Source organism: Pseudopodoces humilis, chromosome 13 (genome assembly GCF_049639895.1).
Source record: "Pseudopodoces humilis isolate 2021_Gansu_Grassland_sample_001 chromosome 13, ASM4963989v1, whole genome shotgun sequence".
NCBI lineage: Eukaryota > Metazoa > Chordata > Aves > Passeriformes > Paridae > Pseudopodoces > Pseudopodoces humilis.
Genome location: NC_142212.1, coordinates 6684755 through 6702577, shown reverse-complemented (window position 1 = coordinate 6702577; position 17823 = coordinate 6684755). Strand labels below are relative to the sequence as shown.

The window sequence follows — 17823 nt, the reverse complement described above, 5'->3', positions numbered from 1 at the left end:
TTTATTGGTGGCTGGGCCTCTTTGGGAGAGACATTTAAGTAGTGCTAAGAGGATGCTGGGAGAGGGTTTCCAGCAGTGAGATCTCTCATTTATCCCTGAAGGAGAGTGGGGGGCTCCAGCCATGCAGCCCACCTGGAAAGCACCTACCACTGCATCAGCATGGCTGTTTTAACCACAGCCTGAAGCCCCCAGCCACGTCCCCATCCCCTTCCACTCACAGCTGGGTCCAGCATCCCTGCCTTTGCCGCCTGTCTCCACCACCAAGCAGCATTTTAGCATCCAAATTCAACAGGAAGAAGCTTTTTTTCCAAAGGCACCTTGCTCCTGGCGACCCAAGGGGACAGCATCCACCTCACCTGAACACCACTGCCTGCCTCCCTGGCGGGGGAAAACCCCATGGCAGGGCTCAGGCATTGCCCTAGCTCGGGCTTTATGTTTGTCATTATATTAATCTCTCATTTGAAATGGATACAAGGAGGAAGGGGGAGATAAATTAGTCCCATTCTTCTGGGAAGAATGAAGTGACCCTGCGAGGCGAGGGACGACCGTGCCAGCCCCACCGGCCCAGGCAGAAATGCTAATTTCTCCTTTCCTCCACCAAAGCCGGAGTAAAAAATGCTAATGGGGCTGACGGCGGGCTGCAGATAAAAGTCTGTGTCTGCTCGCGCGCACACAGATGGGTTTGAGCGCCGCGATAAGCTGGCAAACAAGGTAATTAAAATAATTAAAATGCTAAACAAAGGGGAGGATGGAGACAAGCGGTACAAAGGGCTGGGAGGGACAAGCAGCTCCTGGGAAATGGTAAGTGGGTGCGGGTAAGGAGGGCAGAGGGATGGAGGTGGGTGGGCTGGGAAGGAGAAGGGCTGTGGGGTGCACCAGGTAACCATCCCATCGGGGAGCCCCATCCCTGGGTTGCAGCTGGCCTCGGCCACGGGGACATCTGCCTCTTCCATCCCCTGTCTGCCCCGGTGTCCCCTGCACAGGTGACTGGGAGCAACCTAGGAGCCCAGGAAAATTCCCACTGCCTTGGCAAATTTTTCCAGTTTAAAACAAACTGCCCCCAAAACAGGCATGTTCTGCTGCTGGAAATTGCTATCTCAAAGTCTCCCTTTTATTAACAGCATCCATTAAAATATGGAAAAAAAAAATAGTGATCTTGAAATTAAAATTAATTTTTGTTTCAGGCCAAGAGAAACATTGGATTTGAGCGAAGTAAACTTTTATTTAAAGCAAAGTCCTCAGGTGGCAGACAGCTTTCCTCTGCAAGGAGAGCTGGGGTCTGGAGCCAATCTAGAGACCTCTGTGCCTCACTGAGGCCAAATCCCAGCATCGCCAGCTGCAAATCCACACTGGTGCAGCACTTGGCAGGGATGTCCCTGATGGGCTGCCACCACCTCACAAGGTGCAGCACAGAACACAGGAACAGCCTGTGTTGCCCCATGCCAGGTTCAGAATGCCCCAAAGGAGTGCACTTCTCCCTGCCCGTGGCTGTGCATCCATCCCTGGTGCTTTCCTGGTGGCCGTGGCCCCTGGAGCGAGGAGCCTGCCAGACAGTTTTAGCAGAAGCCACAGAGGGTGGGGAAAAAGCAGATGCCCTGTGAGATGTAATGGGGGGGTCGGGGCTGAGATCCCCCCTCTGAGCTTCCTGCTGTGAAGGAGCTGTAGCCAAAAAGCAGGCTGGGGGCTGGCAGCCTGCCCGCGGTGAGCTGAATCTCCGGCTGCAGTTTGAAGCTCGCAGACAGCTATTTAACACAAACAGCCAAGCTGTTATCTTTTCCCTTAGGGCCACCATCCCTTTCGCTTCTCAAATGCCAAATTACAGCCTACATTTAATTTCAATGCCACGGGGAGATGCATGTCAAGGGAGGGCAGCTTCGTTTAAAATTAGCCACATTAGATTAGTGGTGATACAGCCAGGGAGGAGGGCTCGGAGAGAGGAGAAGTGTCCCCATGAACTTTGGGGGAATTCCTCTAGGAATGTTGAGGATTTGGGCTCCAGCAGAGCCAAGTCTGCCTCATCTGCTGCATCCCTGGCTCCAAATGGATGCTGGTTCTGGCTGGGGGTATTCCATGTTTCATGGGGTCAGGGAAGGGATCTGTGGTGCGGAAGGCAAAATGCGGAGCTGGCGCAGACAGATACAGGGCACCAAGTGTGCTTCCAGACATCAGCCATGAATTATTTGTCCAAGGGACATTTTAAAGTATCTTCAGTGAAAATAGTATACTTTTTTCTGCACAGCACACTTATGGGAGCAGGATGTGAGGTGGTGTTGGTTTTCTGACCACAGCATTGGCACTGGTAGGATTCCTGGGAGCTTTTTGCCTGGATATGGGTTGAACAAGCAAGGGGGTAAAGACCAAAGAGCCTCTGCTAGAGCACAGCTACATTCTGCTCTGGTCTGAACCCCCAAAATGATGTTTTTTGGTGGGGGGGATAATCAGAGGAGGTTGAAACCAGCCATGTGCGCATGGAAAGTGTCAGCCCAAATCTCAATTTCTTTTTCTTTACATTGAAATGCAGAAATGCTAAAATTGTGGGCAATGCTTTCATGGGGAATAGTGACAGCCAGGAAAAAAAAGAGAGAGCCCGTAATTGCAGGCTTTCACTGACAGCAAAACAACCCTTTAATAATAACTAAATACAAGGAGTGCGCAGAGAGCAATCTTCTCAGAAAGAAACAAACACTGATTTTTCTTTTTTTTTCTCCTCACCAGAAACATGTCTGCTACAAAACGGCTGGCTGGCATCACCCACATCTCCTTCAGCCCAGGGATTTAGTTTGTCCTACCAAGGATTTCCAGGTGTTCTGGTGTGTGGCAGGGCAGGATGAGCCCTGGCTATGCCCCTGTTCCCTCCACGCCTGTGCCCAGCGGTGCTGGCACAGCCACTCATGGGGGTGTCTGATGGGTTCATGGCAGGGTCCAGCATCCCTGTGCTCTGGGAACCAATCTGTTAGTTTTAATAAAGCTGTTAAAGCCTCAAAATCCCCTGGGGTAGAGCAACAAGGGATGGACATGGGCAGGGATTGGGAGCAAAGCAGAAGAAACATGGAGAAGGTCCCCAGGAAGGTCCCTGCTGGAGGGGGGGAGCGGTGCCATGGAGCAGTGCCACCCCTGTTGCAGCTCAGTGGTAACTGGCAGCCCTGTGGCACAGGGGAACTGCTCCCCATTGCACAGGTCCTTCTGTGTGTCCCCATCTCAGGGCAGCTCCTGCGGGGGTGTTCCCACACTGCCTGCACCCCTCATTCACCTCAGCTCACCCCAGGTGACACAGGGACAGTGACAGGTGACACAGTGTAGCTTCAGCAGGGGCAGAGGAGATGTTGATGGGTCTGTGGCTGGTGCCGTGTGTAATTCAGCATCTGTCTGTCACATCAAGCCAGTCCTGCAGCATTCCCAGCTTCAATAGACCCCTCTGTCCTGCTCTGCTTCACCAGACTCCCTGCTCTGCGCAGCAAATCAAACACCCTTGTTGTGGGCAGCTCCTCCCCACCCAAAGACCACCCAAAATACAATTTGCCTTGCCATGCAGCCAGCCAGCGATTTTTACAGCAGGTGAGGAAGCGGCGGAGGAAGGGGGGGAGCATGGCCAGGCAGAGCCGAGCCGCAGGGATGCTCCATCAACATGCAGAGCCACGTGCCGCTTCGACAGTGGCCGGACAGCGTCTGGCTCATCCAGACAAACTGCTGCGGGGAAAGGTGGGAATTCAGCCCCAGAAATAACGGTGGAGAAGGAATCCCCTCACCCTGAGCCCAGGACAACGGGCTGAATCCCACCTATAGGACCTGCCAGCGGGAGCCCTTTGTGGCCCTTAATTAGGCTGTGATCTAGGTGATAGCTCCGTTTGGAGGAGTGAGGACAAATCTTCGTCTTGTACAAAGCAGTGGTGCCACCCCCAGCCTGTCCCCTCCTGCTCTCTCACGGGTGGCGTTCGGGCTGGGGAGCTGCTGTGCCAGGTCTGGGCTGGCCAAGCCGCCGGGGCCAGCCCTGGTACTCAGGAATCTGCCGCCTCGTGGGGCTTCAACTAATGTGACTTGCATCTGTAATTTACTTTTAAAAGGGGATTCTTGCTTTCTCTCTCTCCACCCTGCCTGCTGGCTGCTCCTGGATTTTCCAAGCAAAGGGAAGGGGAAGAGGGGTATGAATAAAATATCATCATGACAGCTTTTATATATATATACATGAACCCGCTCTGTCAGGCTGCGAGCTTCATTTTTAAATAAGAAGCTCAGCTCCATTCCCAAGAGGCCGGGAGAACGCAGCGGGCTTTTAAGAGAAGGGACCAAAACAGAAGAGCATTTTCCTCTTCCATCACATCAGACTGGAGCTGGGTTAATTACGCTTCTCTGTCCTGATTTAAGCACGGGAGCTTATTCAGTACAACTGTTCCTTTATTAATGAATTGCAACCCAATTTTAACCAGAGGAAGCTGACGAGGAGGAAAAAAAAAAAAATTGGAAACCCTTTTGCCAGCATGCTCTGTTTGCCTCTGCCTTTCATTTACATAACTTCAAAGTGATGCATTTTTTAAACCAACCTATTTTCAGGTCTGGCTGGACTGCATGAGTGCATGGACATCCATGCGGATGTGGCATTTCTCCGTGTACGCTCACTGCTGCTGCAGGGTGCAGCAGCTCTTGGGCAGGGCTGGGATTCACCATCCTGCTGGGCTGGGACGTGGCTCTCCATGCTCTGCTGCTGCCCGAGATCCTGCTGGCTCTGGGTGAATATCACCATGAGCTTATGACCCGGTGCCAGCCAGTCCCTGCAACATATCCCGGGGTTCCAATCCTGCCCTGGCCCGTCCTCCCTAGGATGGACCAAGGGGTTCATGGAGGATACCCAGGGAGCAGGGATACATGCTGCTCCAGTCCTGTGCTGGTCCTGCACTGGCACCTCGGGGTCCCTCTGTGTCTCCCCACAGCATCAGGGGAGTCACGGGCATCGGCGGCGCCGCCACGCGCCAGGGATCCAGGGACATATGCTGCTTTTTCACACCGCGGAAACACCACCTGCTCGGCTTCCTGCTCAGCCCCAGGCAGGAAGAGAGGGGAGCCCATCACCCCAGTGCCCCCCAGCATGTCCCCACAGCCTCCTGCACCCAGCAGGGCGCGGCCTCTCCCTCCCAGCTGTGGGCAGCCATGAGTGACCTGAGCTCTGGAGTGCCGTGGGATGGCACAGCTGATCCCCAATGCTCTGCAGGCAGAGAGTGCTGAGAGCGGCTTCCCAGCTCTGTGGTGTGCCAGGAGCCAGCCCGGTGCCAGCACCCACCACTGACACCCTCCATCGGCTTGCTCCACACACGGGAGAGGTGCTGGGGTAGGGGGGAGCCTCATGGATATTCATGAGCTGAGGTTTGCTGATCAAAAGGCGCAATCCTGTTTTCCTTTATAATATATCTGGTTAATACAGACTTAATGAACAAATGAATAATAAATTAGACCAATTTTGTTTTCTTTCTTCTTAGAAAGGCGGGCGCGAAGGGGGACTCTGTGAGGGTTTGATTGATAGAAGGGGCTTGCTGGGAGATCTGCTCCTCAAACCCTTATTAAATATGAAACGAATAATGGTGCAATTGGTTTATTCTTGTTGCAGTGGTGGATGCAGGGAGAAGAGGAGGAGGATGGGGAGGAAGAGGGATTTTCAACTGCCTTCACCCCACACTAAGGCAGGGTTCAGGTCTCTGGACAGGCTGCTGAGCACCTCAGTGGTGGTGATTGCACCGATAACCAGAGCACAGTGTGGGCACAAGCTACAGGAAGCAGCCGGCACGAGCATGGCACATGGCCCAGGGTGACGCAAAGGCATCGTGAGGGAATGGAGCAACAACACCATTGCACCAGCTGGATCTGCACAGCCCCTTCTGAGCTCAGAAGGGTGATGTCTGAGGAGGTGCCACCAGGAGAAGGATGAAACGACAAGCTCCATCACAGAGATGAGTTGTGGCCACCCGTCACGGCCGCGAGCCAGGGATGGCATGGGGCCGTGGGTCCCTGCAGGGCAGCACAGCTCTCTGAGTGCTGCCCCCGCCGGCTTGGCTCACTGCAGCCTCCGGGCTCGTGTCACGTCCCACCTGCTGATGTGAAGCACTGGGAGGAGGTGTTGAGTCACAGGCCACTGGCTCATCCTCCACCTGGCAGGACTGGTGGGAAGGCAGCTGCCCAGGACAGCCCAGGGTGTTTCCCTAGGGAGCACTGGGGCTGGCATGCAGGTCTCTAGAAACACAAATCCCTTCAGAAACACCCTCCTGGCCTCCAACAGGCTCCAGGGTCTGGGCTTGAGTCTCCACAAGGTCCCACTGAGATGCCTGAACCACCTGGACTCCCTGCAGAGCCAGTGATGGGAGCATCCTCCTCCCCTAGGACCACATCATGCCCCTCTCCCTACACAAGGGTGCTGGGCTCCTTGCAGGGTGATGGATGTGGGTGTCATGGGTGGCTTTCCCATGCCCAGCACCCCTCTGCCCTGCCAGGAGGGCCAGGCAGTGAGTGACTCCAGGTGGGTACCGGCACCCCAAACCACCGGTGACAACGCACACAGCCTCCAGCAGTGAAGCAGGCGCTTGTGGAAGCTGCTCCTCTCCAGGTAGCTTCCCCCTGCCATCATTTCAATCAAAAAGAGACGGAATTCCCAGCTGCTGTGATCTTAGCGCTGCTCCAGCTGCCTTGGCCCAGCCTTGCTGCTTTTCTTTGAGGCTCAGAGCCCCTCACTGGAGTCCTGGCCGTGATGGGAAGCTGGGCTGGGGATAAAAGTGCCGCTTACCTGCTTACTTCTGCTCCAGCGCCCAACGAGCAGCAACACATGGATTACCAAAAATAATTCCCCCTAGAAAAGGAGGGGGGAAAGAGAGGGGGAAAAAAAAAAAAGGCAAAAAAGAAAAGAAAGCCTGTGCTGTGAGAACAGCCAGCTAACCTCGAAAGCCTCTTACCTGGCTAGATTTAACTGCCTTTGTTGCTGCATCAGCCTGAAAAATCCCCTCTCGCATCGTGTCAGTGCTGCTGGCAGTTCGGAGCCGCTTCCCGGCCCTTTGTAATGAAAGGCGGCTCTGTGCGGCGCGGCAGCCGCGGCTCCGCTCTCCCCGCTCCGGCTCCTCTCCCGAGAGACCCAGCTCTTCTCTCACACTGCTTTTCTTTGCGGGCCTGTGCACGGGGCTCCAGAAATGGCCTGGGGAGGAATTGCCTGTATTAAACACTGGCCCTGGCATTAACTTATCTTCTGCCTCCTTGAACCTGCTTATCGCTGTGATCCCAATTGCAGCACTTCCAGCTCGCTCCAAAGTGGCATTTCTGAGCCATATCTCCAATCTACTAATTAATGGCTTTATTAATGCTAGAGGAATGGCATGGGTTGGGACAGGGAGCATGAAGGGCACTGGAGCTTGGGCGAATCCAGGGTGCTAAGGTGAAGATGTCCCAGGGAGTTGGTACTGGTGGGACACAGCTCCCACACCACATTCCCATCCCCTCCTTTTCCAGGGCAAGCCCCAAGGCCACCTGTGCCACCACGGTTCAGAGCCTGGCACCTGTGCCACGCTCCAGCCAGCAGCATTATGGGGCTGGGAGTGAGCAGGGGATGAATGGGACCAAGCCTGGGTGCCCTTTCCCCTTGGATTTTTCTTCCATCTCGGCACAAGCCCTCAGAGATGAAGAGGGAGCCAAATCAGCTGAGAGGTATCAAAGAGGGATGTGTGTATGTGGATGGGGTGTGACACCGATCACAATGTCCCCTCTGAGTTGGTGTCACCCAGGATGGTGGGTGACAGTCACCTTGCCTGGGAGCATTTGGCAGAGGCGGCAGTACCCAGCTGGAGGACACAGAAGGGCGTTCATATGTGTGTGGTTTGCGGGACCTGAGCGCACCTCAGGGCCTGGAGCTGCATCACCAGCGCAGCATGCACATGCAGCACGCCTTGCCATGTGTGTGGGGACAGCCACAGCCCCTTCCCTGGACCTGACACTGCTCAGTGGGAAAGAGGACGGTGACGATGCTCCATCCTGCCTGAGATGTTTTGGTCTGTCTCCCAGGGTGGGCATCCCTGTCCCGGGCTCCCTGTGCCTCTCCCTCCCAGGCCCACATCTGGGCTGTGACCTCCATCGCGGGCTGTGTCCCCATCCCGGGCTGGGCTCCTCCTGCGCTCAGAGCGGCCCCGGGAGCGGGGGGGGTCCCGAGGGGATGCCGGGCGGTGGGTGGGGGAGGCGGGGGAAAGGCAGGGGAGGCAGCGGCGGGGGCGGGGAGCCCCGGCCGGACTCACATCCCCGGGGCCGGTGCCGGGCAGGGCCGGGGGCGGGGAGGGGGCGCTCGCCCCCCCTTCCCGCTGCCCGCCCCCGCGGCAGCGCGAGTCGGCGGCGGCTGCAGACGGGGACGGCGGCGCCGCGCAGGTAGGACCGACACCGGCAGCGGCACCGGCAGCGCGGCCGGCCCAGGGGGAGCTCGGTGGGGGGCAGGAGCGGGCGGCGGGGCAGGGGCGCCAGCCTCCGTTCGGCTGGAGCGGCGGGGAGCGGCGCCAGGTCCTGCCCGGCCGGCACCGGCCCCGGGGATGGGAGCGGCGGAGCCCCGAGCGGGGGTGTCCCCGCTGCTGCCGGAGCCGGGGTTGGATCCTGCCGGGAGAGGGGCGGGCGCCGGGCCGGCCGCGGCGGAAAGGCCCCGGGATGGAGGATCGGCGGTCCTGGGGACCGCTCGGGGCGATGGGGCGCCTCGGGTGCCCACGGAGAGCGAGGCCGGGGGATGCCAGGGGCCGGCGTGGGCGTGGGTCGGGCGCCGGCTGCCTGGCGGCAGGTGGGTCCGGGGGAGGGACACCTCGGGGGGACTCCTCGGCCGCTCGCTGTGGCCCCCCCATTTCCCCAGGGGTCGCTGCTCTGGCCACCTTGGTGGGGCCGGGGGAGCCTGGGGGGAGAGCCCGGTCGAGCGGGGAACACCCTGGCAGGCAGGAGTCACGTCCTGAGGGGCCGAGCCCTTGTCTCCTCTCCCCGCAGAGCCCCGGCCCGCGAGAGACCGGCTCCCCGTAGGCTCACTGCATCGTCCCGGGTGGCCTCGGTGGGCTACCGGGGTGGCCGGTGGCTCTCTGGGGATGTGGTACATGTGACACGGCTGAGCTCCCTGCTCCGTTCCCGGCTGCCGCCTCTTCCCTCTCTGCAATTTTCCATCCTCCCATCTCCACGTCTACCTCTGCAGCCTCTGGTTTCTTTTTTATCCTTCCCTCTTGTTTCAAGATCCGTGGGTTTGTGTGGACTTTTTTTTTCCCAGCCCACTCTCCCCCCCCGCTCCTGTTTTCTCATCCGTGCTCTCGCTCGCTCGAGCCCTCGTCTTTGTTTCAGCTGGGGGGAAAAAAAAAAAAAAAAAAAAATTGCTTCCCTTGTAAAGTTGGCCCTGGCAGAGCGAGCCCCTGGAGAGCGATGCTGCCCGGGTGGTGCGGGAGCCAATGGCAGCCCCCGCCGCCCTCCAGCCTCGGTCCCCAGCGCGGGGGGACACCGCTCGCCCCAATAAATACCTGTCACCTCCCAGGCAGGGCAGTGTTGGGGTGGCCCGCGGTTGGGGGGCACTGGCGGTCTGACACAGGTACCTCCGCGGAGCTGCTTTTCCCAGGGTGGGTTTTTCTCCCAGCATGATTTTGATCACGGGCCCCGTGTCTCGGTTTGGGCACCTCTGTCACTCGGATCTGTGTGTGGTTCTGGTCCCGTGGGGCTGGGGGGGCCTTCGGCCGGCCTAGGGTCTCAGGGAACTTGGGGTCTCAGGGGCTTGTGTTTCAGGTGTGTGCTGCTATGCCCAGGTTTGCCTTTGTTTGGAACAGGGACGGGAATGAGGGACGGGGAGGGGGGGAAGGGGGTTGGTCTTTTATTTTCCCTTTTGCATGTGTCTTTGATACCGTCCCTAGGCGGGGATCCCATTTCCCCGAGCCGCCTTTGCTCTGCGTGGCTCCTCCTGCGCTGCTGGGATTCACACCAGCCCCAGGTAAACGGAGAAGCCAGGACTGCTCTGTGCTTCCCTCTCCCCGTACCGCGGGCAGGCTGCCGGATCCCGGCTGCGATCCCTGCTCGGAGCCGCTTTGTGCCTGGCTTTGGCCTCCCTGGCTCGGGTATCGCCTGCCGGATGCTGGCGGCAGAATCTGGCCCCTTGTTTATAAGCGAGGGAGTAGTTTTGTCCTTATCTCCATCTGCTACGGAGGCTGGAGCTAAAATTTCAGTGGGATGCTGTGGATCACCCCGGGCGGCAGCCGGCGTGGGTGCTACGCCCAGGGGATGGAGTGCCCAGGGGAAGGTGTGGGCACACCGAAGGGCAGAGCAGCGATGGGGTCTGTTCAACCCAGAGCTGGGCTCTTGAGGACCACTGGTTTTAGCCATGGATTTATTGTTTGGTGTCTCTGTCTCCCCTCTGCCCTGCTTCCTTCTTCATCTCTAGGCTGGCTCTAAAAGGCAGGGAAGAGGTGATGCTCGGGGTGGGCAGCGCACAGAAGGCATGTGGGGTGTTTCGGGGGGTACGCACACACGAGGCTCTACAAAACGCCCACTTCCTTGTCCCCAGGAAGTTGTTTTTACAGGATGCTGTTGTGGCTTGGGGCACCCGATGATTTTGATGAACTAAATAAACGCGGGTGGAGCGGGAGGTGAAGGCACCGAGCCCCGTGGGGGGCGCCGGCCGGGCCCCTCCGGCTCACCGGGGTCGGTACGGCCGCGGCGGCTCCAAGGGCTGTGTTTGGAGCAATGACGTGTGCGGTGACGGGAAGGAGGGAGGGTGAGCAGGGCACCATCAGGAGCCGGAGCCCGGCCGCATCCTGGGGCTGCCGTGGACATCCACAGCGGGAACAGAGTCGGGGAGGGCGATGAACGAGGGATGGCGTCTTCCTCTGCTCTGCCCTCCGCCTGCCTCTGAGCTGCTGAGCCCCAGCACAACTGCTGCGAGCCCCTGCTTGCCCCTGCCTGCCCTCTCGAAGCCGCTTGAACTCGGCCACGGGGAAAGAAGGCCGGGCCTAGGGTTTCCTCCCACCTCCCCCCTTTTTTTGTGTGCTTTTAGACATGAGACATTCCTGAGCGGATATTCGTTGCCGGGGCTGGGACGCCTCCTGCCAGACAAAACTCATGAGAAATAGGGGAACTAGTTTGGGATTTTTTTTCTCCAGTGTCTTGACCCTTTGAGTTATTGAAAAGCCAGCTGCAGCTCAGCCCTGTACAGCGATTCCCATGTCTCCAGCCAGTCATTTTGGGTCTGTAGGTGGCTTGTAGAGAAGTCATTGTGACTACGGGAGCAGCAGCTCCCACTGTTGTGGTTTTTGTGGTAGGTTACATGGTTTTGTCTCTTTTTCCTCCCCTCCCCAGTTCAGATGTATAATTATCAGAATCGTCAAAGTGTAAGTTATAAAACAAAAAGCTGCTGTGACATAGTCATAACTGCCCTCAGTGAGGTCAGCCTTTGGAGCTGGGACACCCAGAGGAGCACTCTGCCTTGACCCATCTCCTGGCCACCATCCCATCACCCACCTGGCCAGTGCCAGGGGAAGGAGGGGAGATGCAGTTAGGCAGGCAGGGAGTGGGTGACCTTGTGAGGTCCCCTTCGTCCTGCTCCGCTCCACCACCTCTCGTTTTTGTCCAGGCACTCACTGTAGACATCTCTGAAAGCTCTAATCTGCAAAGCCCTGGGGGGCTCCACACTGCACTGGCTGCTATTATCCCCGAGACAAAGAGGGACAGGCAGGCAGATTACCTTGGCCTTAGTTTTTCAGCTGGGAGCAAAGAAAAGCTTTAAATGAGCTTGCTGCCAGAGAGGGATTGACGAGGCAGAGCCCCAAATGCCCCACACTCCTTCCTCTCCTCAGATGCTGCGGGACCCCATTTCTCATCCCTCGGGCTGTCCTGTCATTCCCTGCTCTGCTGCAAAGCCCCAGGGCGAGGCAAGGTTTTGTCTCAGGGCTGGGCTCCTCTGGGGCTCCCCTGCAGCACCCTCAGTGTCTCAGGCCCTGGAGCACCTGGGCCTGGCCTGGCCAGGAACAAAGTGAAGCTCACACCCACCTTGTATCCACCATCTCTGCACCTGGTGGTCACATTTCCAGGCTGGAGCGGTGCTGGGCTCCCGTGGTCTCGTCCCACCCGGCTCAGGGGCTCCTCTCCATGCCAGGGGCTGCATCCCATCCAGACTGGCCCCGTGCCGAGACCACAGCGAGGGGCAGGTCCCCTCCATATGGTGCCCCTGGCCGGCTCCCAGCGCCGGGGCAGGTGCTCTTGTCGGGACTACACAAAACCCCATTGTCGGGGCCCGGAGGGCTTCCCTCCCCGGGCAGGGGCCCGTGCCAGCCCCCGGGCTGATGGCTCAGCCTGGCCGGACACGGCCGCATCCTCCTCTGGGTGCCCTGCAGAGGATGCTCCCCATGCAGCCGCTGTCCCCCTGCTGTCCCCTCCCGAGCGGCCCGGCTGCCGACAGCCCTGCTGGGTGGGTTTTGTCACCCGGCCGCTGAAGTGCTGATGGTTTTATGCCCAGCACTTAATTATTTCCCCGATTGCCAGCGCCATGTGCTGGCGAGCGGCGCTGGCTGTAACCCCGCCGAGCCTGACGCCGCCGCTGCAGCCCGGGGAGCTAATGGCAGAAGCACACCACACGTGGAGTTTAATTATTGGCTTTCTTCCTTAACAGAGTACATTGGCTGACCTTAATGCAATTAATTAGGGCTTAATCAACTTCTGGTGGCTCTGCACAGCACACAGTGATTCCTGCCTTTCCAGGAGGGTTTATAAGAGGTTAAAGCGGTAGAGGGGAGGGTGTGGTGTTGTTTGTGGGTTTTGTGGGGCTGTGCTGATAAATAAAGTTAGTCAGGAATTGGGGTTGAATTTGTGTCTTCCCGGGCTGGGCTTGTTGCTTGACATGCTAGTGAAGGCAGGGGAGAGGTGAGCTGGACTCAAAAGCTGTGCCTGAAGTGATGCTTCTGCACAGAAGTGCTCGTGCTGCGTGTTTTTGGCATCACACTGAGCTCAGGGGTGGCTTGTGGTGGGAATGTGGCCGGGTTGTGCATTCAGCTGCTGCTGGTGGGTGGCACTTAGGTTTGTACCCAGAGTGCTGCAGGTGATGTGTGGGGAGCCCCTTTGCCTCCCTGAGCAGCTGCCAGCCTTGGAGACAAGAAGTTGTTGGTCACTGGCTGTTCCTGAGCAAGAGTGAGGCTCCTTCCCCTCCCTGCCCAGCAGCATTTAATAATTAATAGTTCTCATTAATATTACAGAATGCCTCCAGCACCCCTGGCATGGGCCCTGGGCTCTGCACCCCATGGCTCCTCTTGGCTTGCCTGCTGCATGCCCCAAAATCTTTTGGAGCCCCTAAAAGGGGCTTAGACACAGATGTCCAGCATAAAGATTTATTTGCAAACCTTGTGTCTCCAAACCAGCAGGCATCTGTTGGCATTTCTGGTGATAGGATGCCTTGTCCTTGGGTTCTTGGCTTCACCTGGGGATGAAGTGACAGCCTTGGCCTTGCAGAAAGCCCCTGGCAGGGGAGGTGGCCTTGTGCAAGTGGTGTCCTGGTGTCAGCTGTGGTGATGGTGGCTGAAACCGTGGCGTGTCCTGCTGCCTACCCTCACATCGTGCTTGCTTTGCATCCTCTCTGTGCCACCATCCCAGCAGTTCCTGTCACACAGTGGCATGTCCCCCTCTCTGCTGCTGTTTCCTTGGGTCCCCATGTCCCTGACTGTGCCACCAAGCCCCCTCATGCAGGCTGCCCAGTGCTGGGACTGGGATGTGGCAGCAGGAGCTGTGCCAGGCACTGTTGCTGCCTTGTTTGCTTCAGTGCCAATTCATTAATATCAAAAAGCTAATTAGGATTCCACAGCCCTTCCCACCCAGCCCTCTCCTTTGGAGGCTGGAGGATACTTGTCTGCAGGATTTTGCTGCAGCCCTGTGTTCAAAGGACTCAGTTCTGGTGTGTCCCATCCCAGTGGTTTGTGTCCCTCTCTCTGTTCCTGGCTAATCCATGTGGCTAAAGCCCCTCAAAGCCTGGCAAATGGGAAGTGATATTTGCCAATAATCCCTCTGCTCTCCTGGGCAGGCTTCTCATATTACAGGTTTATTAAAAAAAACAAAACCCAGGCAGCAATAACGGTGGCCCCAGGGAGAGCCCAAGCACAGATTGTTCCCGGTCAAACCCCACCTAACAGGAGAGCCCAGGCAGAGGCAGTGCAGGCCCAGCCCCATCTCATGGAGCATCTCCAGACAGACCCCAGCCCCTCTTGCAAGCAGAGGAGTGAGCCACAATCCTCTTTCTCCCTAGGGAACAAGCAGGATTCCCATGAGTCACAGACTAAATCCAATTTCTCCCCTCTAAAGCTGTGGGATAAACCCTGTTACTGCTCACCAGGGCTCCCCATTCCGGTGCCAGCACCCCCTGGCCATGGCATCGTCCCCACTGCTGGGCTGGGCAGGAGCAGCTCCTGCACTGGCATCTTGCAGGGACAGGACAGAGCCAGCACCACCTGCCTGGCACCTGCTAGGACAAACACAGACTCTGTTGCTGATTTGTTGCTTTGCTTTGCAAAGCTTTTGAGGAAACTTGCCCAGAATTAGGGATGCTGTTTGCTGTTTCTTCCAGGACAGGGTAGTGCTGTTGCTTCATCCTTTTCCAAAGTCTTGCCTCCTTGAGAATGGGCTTGTCCCGTGGGAAGTTCAAACCACTAAATATGTGTGGCTGAGGGTGTGTTTTTTTGTTTTTTTCCTGAAAAAAATATAAATTTCCCTGTAAGAAGTATCACTGCAGCTCGAAACATCTCATTGCATGGACTGGGGGTTTCCTTCTGGTTTTAAATCAACATTTCCCCTCAAAATGTCACTCAGGGAAAGCTGCTTTTTTTTACAGCGAAAGTCTGTGATGACATTTTAAGTGGAGAAGAAAATTGCTGCTTCGTTTCAAAATGTCAACTTTGAGTGGGGTGGGCTTAGAGTTTTTTGTTGTGTTTTTTTTTTTTTAATTCCAGTGTTTCCCAGGGGAAAAGCAAAATGGTTTCATTAGACTCAAGTAACTGTTGCCCCCCCCCATCATCTCCAAAATAAATGTTTAGGGTTTTTTTTTTGTTTTTATTTTAACCTGTTTGCATTTTTGTAGCAGGGAAACTTTTGCCAAGAGAAGTTGTACTCCGGTGGGATGCTGCCTTGGGAAGGGACAACCCTGCTGCATCCAAACCTGAGCCCTCTATGGCAAATTCTCTGCCACCAAACTCCAGTGAGGACCTGTGGGAGACACTCCACTACTGCCAGCTGGCCTTGGTTGCTGTGGGAAGGATCAATGGCACATCCAGGTTTTGAAGCTCTCTTCCTACTTTCCCTCTGTCTTGTACTCCTGGTTTTATTTCATACATCTCTCCTTGAAAATCGCTTGTTCTAGATTAGGTTAGAGACTGGAGTTATCTTCCTTTTATTTATTAGGGTAATTATACCTAATGATTCACATTCTCAGGGAGAGTAATTGCTCCCAAATACAGCGCTGGCAGTGTTCTTACCCAGCCAGGGTGCAGTGATTCACAAACACATCTTTTCCTACAATTCATCAGCTGATGATCCCACAATTGCTGACTTGGTTTGGAGGCAGTTAAGGAGCGATGGCAGACCCGGCGCTGCCCTCACGGTGCTGGGTTCCCTCCAGTGGTGCGGTCACTTGTGAGTGTCTCCTCCCTGCCACCCTAATGCCTGACACCATTCCCTTCCTGGGTGGGTTTTGCTGGGGATTTTGGGTGGGTCAAGCCTCTTAAACTGTGGGATTTATGCTTTTTATTTAGAGTCACAATGCCTGATCTGGCAAATGCCGTGGCACAGCCTGGCCTAGGGAAAGCCAGGGCTGTCCCCCTCTACAGTGGGAATGACCCCTCCAGGCTCCCAAAACGTGGCAGAGATGTGGTTTGACAGCTCCTGGGGAAGATGGGTGAGAGCCTTGGAAATACTGATGTGGAAAGCCAACCCCCCCAGGTTTTGTGTTGAAGAAAGCTTCTGTGTGGATGGATTCCCCCTTCCTTGGGGGTCTGGCAGCCCCCTGCCTGCACTGCCCCAGGGAGGGGACACGTGGAGACCCTTTCCTCAGGACTCCTGCCATCCACCATTCAGCGTGGGCAGGGACATCCCAGAGGGATATGTAGAGAGTCCACCCTGCTGCACAGCTCCAGTCCCTAGAGAAACCCAGGCACTGGGGATGGAGGAAGGCTTCTGGGAGTGTTTGGAAGAGTGTTGATGTTCCCAGTGCTACCCTGTGGCATGGAAAGGCAGCCTGAGGCTTGAAATTCCTCCTGCTGGCTTAAGGGGAGCCCAGGTTGATGGCTCTGGGGTGGCTCAGCCCCTCTGGAGTTGCTTAAGACAACACTATGGCGCTGGTTGGCTGCATTCTCCTGGGCAAAAAGTTTTTTGGTGCTGTGTGGCAACCAGAGAGTGAATTGTTACTTTGTTGGGGGGAGGGGGGGGGGTGGTTGGATTTTTTTTTTTTGTGGTGGGTAGTGGTGTGGGTTTTTTGTTTGTTTTGGTTTGTTTGTTTGTTTTTTCTTTTAGCTAGAAGAGCCATCCCTTCTCGGTCTGGGCTGCACTGCATGAGCCTGCACCCACCACCCGTTCTCTCCTGCCCCAGGCACTGCTCCAGCTCTCCCATGCCGCGGATGCCAGAATTGCTGCCGCGGTGTGAGCAGAAAGGCAGGAGGAGAGGAGGTGGCACAAACAGCCCTTTCTGCTGGCCACCACTTGGCTTCATCCCCAGCACTGCTTGGGTGGGCTCCCAGGGGAGCCTGCCCTGGTTGCCACCCCCGAACATGGGGTTGTGCCAGTGCTGCTCTGTGAGCACTCACTGGAGGAACAGCTCCCTGGTTGCCTTCCACCCACGTCCACCTCCTTAGAGGAGGATCCACACTCGTTCACGCTAGCGCCTGGCCCCCTGTCAAGAGCTCCTGCAGGCAGCCAGGAGCTGCTCCTAATGGGCTGCCAGGGGATTTGGGATCTGACAGCTGGATGCTGACAGCTCTGTGCAACTGCTCGCTCCAGCTGCTGGGCCCTCCTCTACCTGGTCAGATGGAGAAGGATCCCTGACCTCCACATGGAGGGGGCTGGCTCCTTTTTCTCCCTTTACCAGTTGTTTGTGATGGTGCTCGAGGGTTGTGGTACCCACTGCCCTGGTGGGGCTGCTAAGGCCTTGGGGGACAATGGTGGTACAAGCAGAGGGTTCCCAGGCTGGAGGAGCTCCTGCAGGGTGATGCTCCCACATGGGCACTGTGAGAGGGGAGCAGGTCTGGGTGTAGCACAGAGCAAGTCTTGTCACAGCTCCTAGCAGGGAGTTGGGGTGGGAGGCCCTTGGTAGCTGGGAGAGCTGGGAGCAAGTGCTGACACCTCCTGGGGCTCCCTCTGCAGCGGCTCTGGACCTCCCAGGCTTTCTCCTGGCTGACGCGTCACCTCTCTTCTCTGTTTGATGCAGGGCTCCTGTGTCTCCCCACAGACCCCATACAGGGGCTGGGGGGAATCCTGGGGGCTCCCTGGGGTCCGGCTCCGTGCCAGCGGGGGCCGTGGCAGCCACTGCAGAGGGACTGTCCCGTCGTCCTCCAGCATGGAGCATCTCACAGCCTGCCGTCTTGTATGGCTTTTTATTCCTATGTGATTATACATCCCACTTCATATAGGGATTGAAGCCGTGCAATACGCCGGGGTCCTACGGCGGAGAGCAGCCCCTGTGCCACGGGAGCCGGCCTCGGAGGAGCCACCAGAGCTGTCCCCTGGGGTGCTGGAGGAGGATTGCTGGCCTCAGCCTGGACTCCATCCTGTATCCCAGGCTCCCCAGCCCTCTTGGGATGCAGGTGAGGGGTGCCAAGCTGCTTTGGGGTGAGGCCAGCACAAGCC

General features: G+C 57.0%; 1 long non-coding RNA gene across 1 annotated transcript; it reads left to right on the top strand.

Moving 5' to 3' along the window:
* Positions 1 to 12767: 12767 nt before the first annotated feature.
* Positions 12768 to 16335, top strand: LOC148183215 (uncharacterized). The gene is made up of 4 exons (XR_015773635.1): positions 12768 to 12870; positions 15068 to 15260; positions 15513 to 15618; positions 15738 to 16335. It is a non-coding gene; the product is annotated as an uncharacterized LOC148183215 (long non-coding RNA).
* Positions 16336 to 17823: the final 1488 nt, after the last annotated feature.